Below are 13,019 nucleotides of genomic sequence, written 5' to 3' on the forward strand. Positions count from 1 at the left end.
ACAATAAATGGCAATGATGCCATACAAATAGTTTCATACAGAACATGCAGAGCGTGTTTACAAATACATCTGATATGGGATGTTTTCTACCCATTTTAATTAATGCTGATACTGCATTATAATCCTATGACAAATGCTAATTTTCCACTTTTACTAAAAATCACACAATAAATGCTAAAAATTTCTGAGAAATTATGAAACTACATGTTCTCATTACTTACATGGGAAAAAGGTAATTTAGATGTCAAGACTCTGCTGGCCATGTTGCTATAAAAGACAAAGACATTCAAATGGAACCACCATAATTTATTAGAAGCACATTTACTCAAACCATCCATCTTCTTGTCCTCATTTAAGTGTATTTTATTGGATGACAGCAATATTGCTGACGTATTAGTGGGAACATAGTTTTTCAAATATAAAGGCAATAATCTGTGGTAGCAAAATATAGCAGACCTTAATGAGATGACTAGAGTGGCACTTCACTAGCCTAAGAAGTGATCGGAAAATTAATAGTATTTAGAACTTTGGATATCTCTGGTGAAAGGTCCTGTGTAAACAAAAAAGTGGGAAGTACAAATAGTGAGATAACAAGTATATGTAGGTGATTTGAAAATGTGAGTTTTGTTTGTGAGGATATTAGGAAGGAGATTTCATACTAGTTGTGGCTTCTATCTAAATAGATTAGGGAAAAACTTTGTAGTAGCAAATATTTTAGAAATTGTAAATACAAAAACAAAAATAAATTATGACACTTCAAAGATTATTACCCTCACGGACAAGAACTAAGCATTAGTTGGTCAATCTTATGTGCAATTTGCTGAAGCATTAACACTAGAAGACAAATTAGGTAATGCTCTGTCAATATAAGGAAACACCCCAAATGCTAGCAGTTCACAAGGGAGCACAGCAGCACCAGCAAGCAACTCACCACAGCCCAGTGGACGACCTATGAGGTGCAGGAAACCTGTCCTCCACAAGGATTCTTTGTGCCTTTCCAGGCCACAGGAATGAATATGACAGCACAAAACATGAATACAACTGTAACCAGTTCTCATTCTAGTCACCTGTAGATTTTAAGCTAAACATTCAATACCTTAAAAATAAATCATTAGAACTTGCAGTAACAATGAATGATGCAAACAATGACTGCATGTAGATTATGGAGCATTTGTGCAGAATCTTTGAACTAAGCAGTATTAACATTAATCCATGTAAGTTGGTAAGTCAATATTGTAGAAAAAATAACAAAAACAGGTGTATGTATTTTTACCAAATCAAGAATCAGGTATAAAAGAAGGTGTGAAGCTGAATCACTGAATGTGAAAAATAGTTTTGAAGCACCAGCTATACAGTTATATGAAATACAGGGAAAAGTCATAGTCACAGGCAATATACAGACCACTTATTTGGGATACAGACATTTTCATTAATCAATTAGAAACACTGCTTAACATTCCACTGTAATTTTTGTCGGGGCTTCAATATAAAACTTTTGAATGAAAGTGGGCTAAAATATCAGTTCTTAAACCTTTATGTTGTTTCAATCTATTCCCGGTCATACAGTGGCCCACAAGAATAATGCATAATACAAACAATCTCATAGATAATCTATTTTCAAATGTAGATTCTAGAGAAGTAGTAGTAACTAATACTGATTTGGGGTTATCAGATTACTGTGTCCTTGCCCTCAAAATTCCTTCATGCCACTGAAAGAAAAAAAAAGCATACCTCATGTATAAAAGAAATTTTACTACAGAAAACTGTGTAGAATTTATAAATGTCCTTCCTGGGCAGAAGCAGTGTCCAACAGATACAAATGATGCATATAAGTCATTTTATTCAGTTTTCAAGAGGTATTTTGAAATGTGCTTTCCAAAGAAGCCTTCAAGAAGTAGATCACGTGGCAACATGAAGCCTCAGTCTTGGATCACAGTTGGCATCAAAACATCTTGCAGAATTCTAAAGAGACATTTCTAAAACAAAAACATCCACGTACCTATAGTTCACAAAATATGTTAGGAATTACAAGAGGTTATATCAAAAAGTAATTGCCAGGGCAAAATTTATGAGCAATGATAGCGTAAGAACACGGTCTCAAAAGCTATGTGGGGTATTGTGAAAACTGAAACAGGGAAGAGATGTGAAGACTAGAATATCATTCTCAAAAATATGTCATAAATGCCACAACTTTATTAATCTCTAAATATTCAAACCAAGGAAAACAGAAATTTCAAAAAATGCTTGTAGCATGAGGATAGAGCCAACAAATTATCATGAAGTGTTAAAAATGATGAAAAGCTCGAAATCCAAAATTTTGCAGGAGTAGATGAAGTGCCAGTAGTGTGTATTATATGAATGACAGCTCCACAGATTGTAAGGCCTTTCGCATTCATAGCCCACTTCTCATTTTGTGAAGAAATGTTTCTGGAAAGGCTGCAAATCTCAAAAGTGAAGCCATTATTTAAAAACAGTGACAAGTATAAGGCAGAAATCTATCAACCAGTCTCACTCCTTCCAGCATTTTCCATATTAGAAAAATTGATGAATCACAGAACAAACAAATATCTAAATGACCATTAAATTGCCAAACAGAAACCAGCATGGCTTTCAGGCAGGTAAAAATACAGAAACAGCAGTAATGTACTACACCAAACATAATTTAAAAAATCTAGAAAAAGATAATAGTGTAGAAGGAGTAAATTTAGGTACTTCCAAAACTTTTGATACTGTCAGTCATGGCATTCTTTTAGAAAAACTGAATGCTTTAGGTATTAAAGGGATAGGAAAAAATTGGTTTGAATCATATCTACAAAAAAGAAAACAGATTGTAGGACTGACATCAGCTTTGCTCCAACTACAAAATATATTTAGTATCAGATGCAAAAAAGTGGAAATAGGAGTATCAAAAGACAGTATTCTAGGTGCCATATTGTTTCTTGTCTATATGAATGACGTACACACATCAGATGGTGCAGCAAATGCCATACTATGTAAAAGTGAACCAAAGTAACTGCTGCAAACAACTACTGAACAAATCCTAAAGAACGTCTGTTCTTGGTTCAATACAGATAGGTTGAAACTAAATGCAAACAAAACAAATTATGTGCAGTTTGGGAAAATAAGCCACAACATAAATTTTGATCTACTGTTGGGTGAAAAAGCCATACACAGAGTGACAGATAAAAAATTCCTTGGGATTCATGTTGATGAAAACTAAAATTTCATGACTACATAATGAAACTGTTGTGGGCTGGCAGGAGAGCCAACACTGGGTTACAAGAGGAAGCCGAAAGGCACGCGTTTCAGCTCACGCAGGCTGGCGTGAGGTCTGGAACAGGGCAAGGAAATTAGAATTTAGAAAAAACAGATATAGCTGGTGGAATACTTAACTTTAATCCATTAATGGTGAATGTCGGTCTTGACGGTACATTATTACAGTATCAATAGTAACTGGTACTGGCGCCTTGCTAGGTCGTAGCAAATGACGTAGCTGAAGGCTATGCTAACTATTGTCTCGGCAAATGAGAGCGTATTTTGTCAGTGAACCATCGCTAGCAAAGTCGGTTGTACAACTGGGGCGAGTGCTAGGAAGTCTCTTTAGACCTGCCGTGTGGCGGCGCTCGGTCCGCAATCACTGATAGTGGCGACACGTGGGTCCGACGTATACTAACGGACCGTGGCCGATTTAAAGGCTACCACCTAGCAAGTGTGGTGTCTGGCGGTGACACCACAGAAACTTTCACAGAAACTCAACTAAGATTGTTTTTCTCCTAGAATTATTACACCTCAGAGGGTGCCAGGATGGCGTATTTTGGCTATTTTCAGGCGTTTGTAACATATGGAATAATGTTTTGGGGTTCCATATCTTGCTACCTAAAATACATTTTTTTTTTTTTTTTTTGTTACAGGTGTGTGTGTGTGTGTGTGTGTGTGTGTGTGTGTGTGTGTATGAGAGAGAGAGAGAGAGAGAGAGAGAGAGAGAGAGAGAGAGAGAGCGCGTGCATGTGTATGTCACGCCAACCTTGCAAATTTTCAAACAAATGCCAGCTTCCATAATTACAATACCTGAAAAAGCACAGCACTCTATACTCACAAACAAAAAGAGCAAACACTCAAAGGCATATGAGCCATGTTGTTGTTGTTGTGGTCTTCAGTACTGAGACTGGTTTGATGCAGCTCTCCATGCTACTCTACCCTGTGCAAGCTCCTTCATCTCCCAGTACCTACTGCAACCTACATCCTTCTGAATCTGCTTAGTGTATTCATCTCTTGGTCTCCCTCTACGATTTTTACCCTCCACTGCTAAATTTGTGATCCCTTGATGCCTCAGGACATGTCCTACCAACCGATCCCTTCTTCTAGTCAAGTTGTGCCACAAACTTCTCTTCTCTCCAATCCCATTCAATACCTCCTCATTAGTTACGTGATCTACTCACCTAATCTTCAACATTCTTCTGTAGCACCACATTTCAAAAGCTTCTATTCTCTTCTTCTCCAAACTATTTATTGTCCATGTTTCACTTCCATACATGGCTACACTCCATACAAATACTTTCAGAAATGACTTCCTGACACTTAAATCTATACTCCATGTTAACAAATTTCTCTTCTTCAGAAACGCTTTCCTTGCCATTGCCAGTCTACATTATATATCCTCTCTACTTCTACCATCATCAGTTATTTTGCTCCCCAAATAGCAAAACTCCTTTACTACTTTAAGTGTATCATTTCCTAATCTAATTCCCTCAGCATCACTCGACTTAATTCGACTACATTCCATTATCCTCATTTTGCTTTTGTTGATGTTCATCTTATATCCTCCTTTCAAGACACTGTCCATTCCGTTCAACTGCTCTTCCAAGTCCTTTGCTGTCTCTGACAGAATTACAATGTCATCGTCGAACCTCAAAGTTTTTACGTCTTCTCCATGAATTTTAATACCTACTCCGAATTTTTCTTTTGTTTCCTTTACTGCTTGCTCAATATACAGATTGAATAACATCGGGGAGAGGCTACAACCCTGTCTCACTCCTTTCCCAATCACTGCTTCCCTTTCATGCCCCTCGACTCTTATAACTGCCATTTGGTTTCTATACAAATTGTAAATAGCCTTTCGCTCTCTGTATTTTACCCCTGCCATCTTTAGAATTTGAAAGAGAGTATTCCAGTCAACATTGTCAAAAGCTTTTTCTAAGTCTACAAATACTAGAAACGTAGGTTTGCCTTTCCTTAATCTTTCTTCTAAGATAAGTCGTAAGGTCAGTATTGCCTCACGTGTTCCAACATTTCTACGGAGTCCAAACTGATCTTCCCCAAGTTCGGCTTCTACCAGTTTTTCCATTCGTCTGTAAATAATTCGCATTAATATTTTGTAGCTGTGACTTATTAAACTGATAGTTCGGTAATTTTCACATCTGTCAACACCTGCTTTCTTTGGGATTGGAATTATTATATTCTTCTTGAAGTCTGAGCTTATTTCACCTGTCTCATACATCTTGCTCACCAGATGGTAGAGTTTTGTCAGGACTGGCTCTCCCAAGGCCATCAGTAGTTCTAATGGAATGTTGTCTACTCCCGGGGCCTTGTTTCGACTCAGGTCTTTCAGTGCTCTGTCAAACTCTTCACGCAGTATCGTCTCTCCCATTTCATCTTCATCTACATCCTCTTCCATTTCCATAATATTGTCCTCAAGTACATCGCCCTTATATAGACCCTCTATATACTCCTTCCACCTCTCTGCTTTCCCTTCTTTGCTTAGAATTGGGTTTCCATCTGAGCTCTTGATATTAATACAAGTGGCTCTCTTTTCTCCAAAGGTCTCTTTAATTTTCCTGTAGGCAGTATCTATCTTACCCCTAGTGAGATAAGCCTCTACATCCTTACATTTGTCCTCTAGCCATCCCTGCTTAGCCATTTTGCACTTCCTGTCGATCTCATTTTTGAGACGTTTGTATTCCTTTTTACCTGCTTCATTTACTGCATTTTTATGTTTTCTCCTTTCATCAATTAAATTCAATATTTCTTCTGTTACCCAAGAATTTCTACTAGCCCTCGCCTTTTTACCTACTTGATCCTCTGCTGCCTTCACTACTTCATCCCTCAGAGCTACCCATTCTTCTTCTACTGTATTTCTTTCTCCCATTCCTGTCAATTGCTCCCTTATGCTCTCCCTGAAACTCTGTACAACCTCTGGTTTAGTCAGTTTATCCAGGTCCCATCTCCTTAAATTCCCACCTTTTTGCAATTTCTTCAGTTTTAATCTACAGTTCATAACCAATAGATTGTGGTCAGAGTCCACATCTGCCCCTGGAAATGTCTTATAATTTAAAACCTGGTTCCTAAATCTCTGTCTTACCATTATATAATCTATCTGATACCTTCTAGTATCTCCAGGGTTCTTCCATGTATACAACCTTCTTTCATGATTCTTAAACCAAGTGTTAGCTATGATTAAGTTATGCTCTGTGCAAAATTCTACCAGATGGCTTCCTCTTTCATTTCTTACCCCCAATCCATATTCACCTACTATGTTTCCTTCTCTCCCTTTTCCTACTCTCGAATTCCAGTCACCCATGACTATTAAATTTTCGTCTCCCTTCACTACCTGAATAAATTCTTTTATCTCATCATACATTTCTTCAATTTCTTCGTCATCTGCAGAGCTAGTTGGCATATAAACTTGTACTAGTGTAGTAGGGGTGCGCTTCGTGTCTATTTTGGCCACTATTATATGTTCACTATGCTGTTTGTAGTAGCTTACCCGCACTTCTACTTTTTTTATTCATTATTAAACCTACTCCTGCATTACCCCTATTTGATTTTGTATTTATAACCCTGTATTCACCTGACCGGAAGTCTTGTTACCCCTGCCACCGAACTTCACTAATTCCCACTATATCTAACTTTAACCTATCCATTTCCCTTTTTAAATTTTCTAACCTACCTGCCCAATTAAGGGATCTGACATTCCACGCTCCAATCTGTAGAACACCAGTTTTCTTTCTCCTGATAACGACATCCTCTTGAGTAGTCCCTGCCCGGAGATCTGAATGGGGGACTATTTTACCTCCGGAATGTTTTACCCAAGAGGACGCCATCATCATTTAACCATACAGTAAAGCTGCATGCCCTTGGGATAAAATATGGCTGTAGTTTCCCCTTGCTTTCAGCCGTTTGTAGTACCAGCACAGCAAGGCCGTTTTGGTTAGTGTTACAAGGCCAGATCAGTCAATCATCCAGACTGTTGCCCCTGCAACTACTGAAAAGGCTGCTGCCCCTCTTCAGGAACCACACGTTTGTCTGGCCTCTCAACAAATACCCCTCCGTTGTGGTTGCACCTACGGCACAGCTATCTGTATCGTTGAGGCACGCAAGCCTCCCCACCAACGGCAAGGTCCATGGTACATGGAGAGGGGGGGGGGGGGGGGGGGGGGGGGGATATGAGCCATATTGGTACAAACCTTTACAACAAACCACCAGTCAAACATCAAAAAGGTAGAAAATGAAAACAAATTGAAAGTACAGTTTTTAAAAAAATTACTTAAACAATGTATCTACTTGGTAGATGACTATATAGACCAATAAACATTATATGATAATGTTTATATTTACACAAAACTGAAAATACTGTCCTTTGCCCCTAAACTTTTTATTATACTTGCATATCTAGCAGACAGCTGTTGTGTGATTTAAAATCTCTACTTAACCCATTAGCGCCGTGCGTTGCCATATTGCAACATTTGTGACACTTTTTTAAAATCGCTGATTCCACAACATCAACGAAACGACAGTGTTGGCAGCACTGGACTTCGTTCTGCAAGACTGTAAAGATCACTACACTCCAACAGTTATAACAATACATTTAAATTCTGCGGCGTAAGCAGTGTTGGAAGTCGTCGTTTGCTGGATGATGAAGAAAAATGGAGTATAAGTTTGAGTAAGTATGTTTTACACAGTAATTTACGATATATAATTTGGGTTTTTAGTATGGTTGTGCTTTAAATACTCAAATATATATTCTTTGGAGTTTACTGCTTGCTGTGAAATAAATTACATTCATTTAGGCCGTTTGAACGTCGGTGTTGCCATATGGCAATGCTAGGCGCTTGTACTCAGTAAAAGGACGAATTTTCTCTTTTTTATTTTAGAAGAGGTTTCTCACTTGCTGAGGTGCTGGAGATTCTTTATAATGATGATACTGAAGGTGATGTGTTTGTTGAGCCCCCAGATACGAATAGAGAAGAATGATGTTTGTTGAGCCCCCAGATACAAATAGAGAAGAATGATGGATTATTGTATGTGCGGTGGCTGGACAACTCGGTTGTCGCAATGATCTCGTCTTCTTGTGGTGCACAAGAAGTTGCCCAAGTCAAGAGATTCTCGTAACTAAACAAGCGAAATATAATGATTCCCAGACCAAAACTAGTAGCCAAATATAATACATATGTGGGAGGTACTGATCAGATGGATCAGAATCTAGCATGATATCGCATTGCAATAAGAAGCAAGAAATGGTACTGGTGTCTCTTTAAATGGGTGTTAGATGTCGCCATACAAAATAGTTGGATTTTGTATAATAAAGCAAGGAACCAAACTATTTTTCAGCTTGATTTCAAGAGAAAAGTAGCAACAGTGTACTTGCAAAGACACCAAGCTTTACCAAAAGGAGCTGGGAGACCATCTGCATCAAGGGCATGTTCCAACAGCCTCATATCAGATTCAATTAGGTTTGATAAGACTGACCACCTCGTCCAGCACACAGAAGGAAAGAAGAAGAAAAGGTGTGCACACAAGGACTGTAAATCTATTGTAAGAACAATGTGTTCAAAGTGTAATGTGGGGTTGTGTATTGACTGTTTTATTCCATTTCATGTAAAATAATGCTGAGTTCAAGGTATGATTTTTGATTATTAATTGTACTGTGTTATGATAAAGACTGAATAATAAATTTGCACAAAACTTGTATATGTAATAAGAAATTCCAATAACCTACTTATTTTAGTTGAAGTTGTAATCCATATAAATTTAGGTAGTGAAAGCGCCTAGCGTTGCCATGTGGCAACATCAAATACTTCGCTAATGGCGGTAATGACTTTCATCAAAACAACTTTGTTGCATAATTTATGCCTTTTACAGACATAATAACGCAATTTTTTTTTAAATCATGAAAACATTAATTCCGGCGTTAATGGGTTAATTATGGTAGTATATATATGGACTTGTTATCTAGGGCAGACAAAAGTAAAACCATATGGAAAACAGACTATGCAATTACAATATCATATGCGCAATGCAATTATAATATCATAAGCCTATATGTATATAAAGTTGTGTTACTATGTATTGTATGACCTTGTGTTATTCTGTGTTACTATGTATTGTATGGCCTCGGATTATTTTGTTTCTTCTTTTTTATTTGCATATTTGTATGTTCCATTTCCATCAAATGGTTTCCCATAAATTTACAGGTAAATTTAGACAATATCCATACAGTATTTACTGTCTATGGATGTATAAATAAAATAAAATAAAAATTGACTAGGGAGTGACTAACAGAGAGAGAAGAAGAATTGATAGGGATCTCGGTCAGCTGAGTGACATAATTCTGCTGCTGTCTGTCAGCACACAGCTTGGCACACCAGGAACATCCGGGTACTTCCATGTGGTCAATCTGAATGCGTGAGTCATTACAAGAGAAGTATTGGGAGAGGAGGCAACGAATTACGACTGACATGGCACAGATGTTGCCAAGATGTAGAGCAGAGGGTGCGGGTGGGGGTCATGCCTGCTGCATGTTGTTGTCATACTGGTGCCAATGCAGGAGAATGACTCTCACACTCATTTGTCAATTTGTCGAGGAAATCAGGTTTATGTTGAGGTAATGGAGTCTACTGCAGCACAGGGGTGGGCAATTGCTTCTCTGCTGAAGGTTGGTGATGGGGAGGGTGAAAAAGACAGCCAAACAGTTTATAGAACACTTTATTAATTACAAACAGACATGTTTCAGCATATCTGAGACAGACAGATGACAGATGATGGGGGGTGATCCTCGAAACTCAGCACATTGGTACAGGAGTGCTAACACAGTCATCTCCTGATGGCTGTGGGGTGGTGGTACAGCTGTTAGCTGATGTCCCTGTGCCTGGATTGAACACTCGGACAGTGGTCATTTGTTAGCGGACCAGTGGAGGCAGTGTCGTAGAAACAGTGATGACTGACAACGACTGTGCTTCAACCAAGACCCCAGCTGTGACGACTTGCTCATGATATGTTCCTGGTGGTTCAACACTCTGTTTCCATGTGCTGACAGTTACAGAAGACCCACTGTGTCAAGGCCATGTCAAAACAACTGAAGCGGGGGAGTCTGGCATGACATAATTGATGGGTCAGTCGATCACGTGGAAGGAGTTCATGTGACATCCCTCATACAGAGGCACTGGTTGCAGAAGTCATGTCTACTGATACTGCGAGCTGGCAGTGCATTGGCCAGTGGACTGTGGCCTGGTTTGGTTTACTGGACTGAGTTCCCACATGTTGGTGTTTGAACCATCACACTTACTCTCTCCCTAGATTCATCCGGTCCTCCAGATTCTTATTTTGTTGGTCTGACTTTCACGTCTATCAGTGTTCCTTCATTACTTGAATAAGACTTTGATGTGTCCTTCTTTTCAGTTTATTTTACATTAGGTACAGTATCCTGCTCTTACAATGCTTAAGCACTGAGGTTCTGTACCCCTCTTTGCTTTTTTCCCTTTTTTAACAACTTATTATTGTTCACTGTGATTGAGTCATTTCTTCACTGGTACCAACAAGATAATTGTGCACCCACAGGTTGAAGGTTGATGGAAAGTAAGGTAAGGATATGAGTAACTCTATGTATGAAATGGAAGTACACAATATCTATTATGCTCAAAATTACACAAACAGCTGATGTGCTAGTCCCTAAGGTTATGAGTCAATTACATCTTTTGTTCTGATTTTTCTTGTGTAACCGAGTAGATGTTCTATCATCACATGACCATTTTATGCTGCAATCATCTGGTCCAGGGTAGCCACATGAGTTGGGTCTAACATGGTGTTTAGGAAAAATCAGGCTTTCCTGCAGCAGGATTTTGAAAGGCAGGTCCAGTAGGTGAATTAACAAGTAGCCAGTGTTTTGGAGTTGTGGTTCTGCTAATGGTGGCAGGTAACCAGTAAAAAAAATGAGACCTGAAATGTCGTACACTGTGTACCATTCACTATCAATCCATGTCCTCATATCTCTACGCGCTGTGTGCTGCTGAAATGTCCTTGGTCATAACAGGTGGCAAAATACTACTACTGGTTTTGGTACTGAGTGCAGTCAATGTGACCCTCTATTCTGGAAAAACTTGATTTCTCTTGTAATGACCTCCTTGGGGCAGTCAGTTGCAAACTTTTCAGAGCAAAACAGGGTATATTTGCATGGCTCAGGCATGGTGTGCATTTACTTTGTGGGGTAAACAGTGACTTGACTTGCTTGGCACTGTAGTGCTCTCCAGTGGAGAGTATTACTTCCTAAATGACTGACTTGATTATAAAATCCATTATAAAGAATCTTCAACCTTGAAAGTTACACACCAAAGTGTGTCACACGTATACTTGCTCATTCTCTCTTGCCATCAACTCACTTCCTATTTGCTTATATACTTCTACACCAGCAATATATAAAACAAAATGATTGGTTTATATCAGACACACAAATGTTCTGTTAATACAAGGTGGCACACAAAAAACTGCCCCCAAGTACTAGATTGCTCATTGTTGCCCGCCAATAGTCATTTATTGTTTTGAAACTGTGACTACATTTTGTACTGTCAGTAGGAAAGCCATTGCAACTTGGTTAAAATGTGTGAAGTAAACATCTCAGTGAGAATCACAATAGTGGAGGCCTATATGTGTACTGGTTCATGTAAGGAAACGCTGGACATTTTTGCAAATAAGTTTCATGATGTTTCCATACCAGCTAAGAGCAATATACAGGATTTAGTGGCATACTAAAGGGTCGGTTGAAAATTCGAGAAAGAATTGAACCCCATCCATTTGTACACCTGCTGTGATTGGGGATATTCAAGCATTTATGATCCAGAGTCCAAAGAAGTTGGAATGTAAATTGTCACAAAAAGTGAATGTTTTGTCAGTATGTCTTAGACAATGTGGGGATGAAGCCCTACAAAATGATGTGTGTCCAAGAGCTGATGATGGAAGATAAAGCAAACCATGTGAATTACTGTATGTGATTATGTCACAGAGCTGAGAGCGAAATGTTAGACCTGCTGCTGTATTTCATGAATGATGATGCCTGGTTCCATCTCACAGGACATGTGAACTTCCAGGACATTAGATACCATTCAAGAAACGAGGCCTATTGAGGAACTGCTTCACAGTGAAAAAAAAAAAAAATCTGTGTGTTGTGTGCCATCTCAGCAGTTTGGATTGTGAGTCCCATATTTTTTAAAACAATGGTAAACACTGCTACACTGCTGTGTATATGCAATTTTTTGATAAAATTTATGCACAGTTGTTGTCCCCCCCCCCCCCCCCCCCCCCCTCCATGAATGTACATCTGCTGTCTTTCAACAGGATAGGGTGACCCGTCACATTTCACATTAGTCAATCTCACAAATTCATGAAAGATTCACAGAACACAGGATTGTCAGCAAAAGCTTGTAGCTGCCACATTCGCAGGATCTAACCATTAGCAACTTTTATCTGTGGGGCTGCCTAAAGGGAAGAAGACTTGAAGCACACTGTTTGCAATGGAATTTTGAGAACTGGCACACAAAGTGTACATTAGTATAATAGGGTGCATGCATAAGTGCATTGAAGCACAAGGAGGTCATTTCCAGCACCTAATGTAATGTAAAAGATAAAATTAATTCAGCAAATATAGATCTTTTTAGTAGCTTACTTGTTATATGTAATTGTATACATATGTGTTAAGGCACTGATGCTAGGTGATCTTGAAACATAATTTCCAGGGTTCCTTTCATACACAC

The sequence above is a fragment of the Schistocerca americana genome, chromosome 6, assembly GCF_021461395.2.
Source record: "Schistocerca americana isolate TAMUIC-IGC-003095 chromosome 6, iqSchAmer2.1, whole genome shotgun sequence".
Lineage (NCBI taxonomy): Eukaryota > Metazoa > Arthropoda > Insecta > Orthoptera > Acrididae > Schistocerca > Schistocerca americana.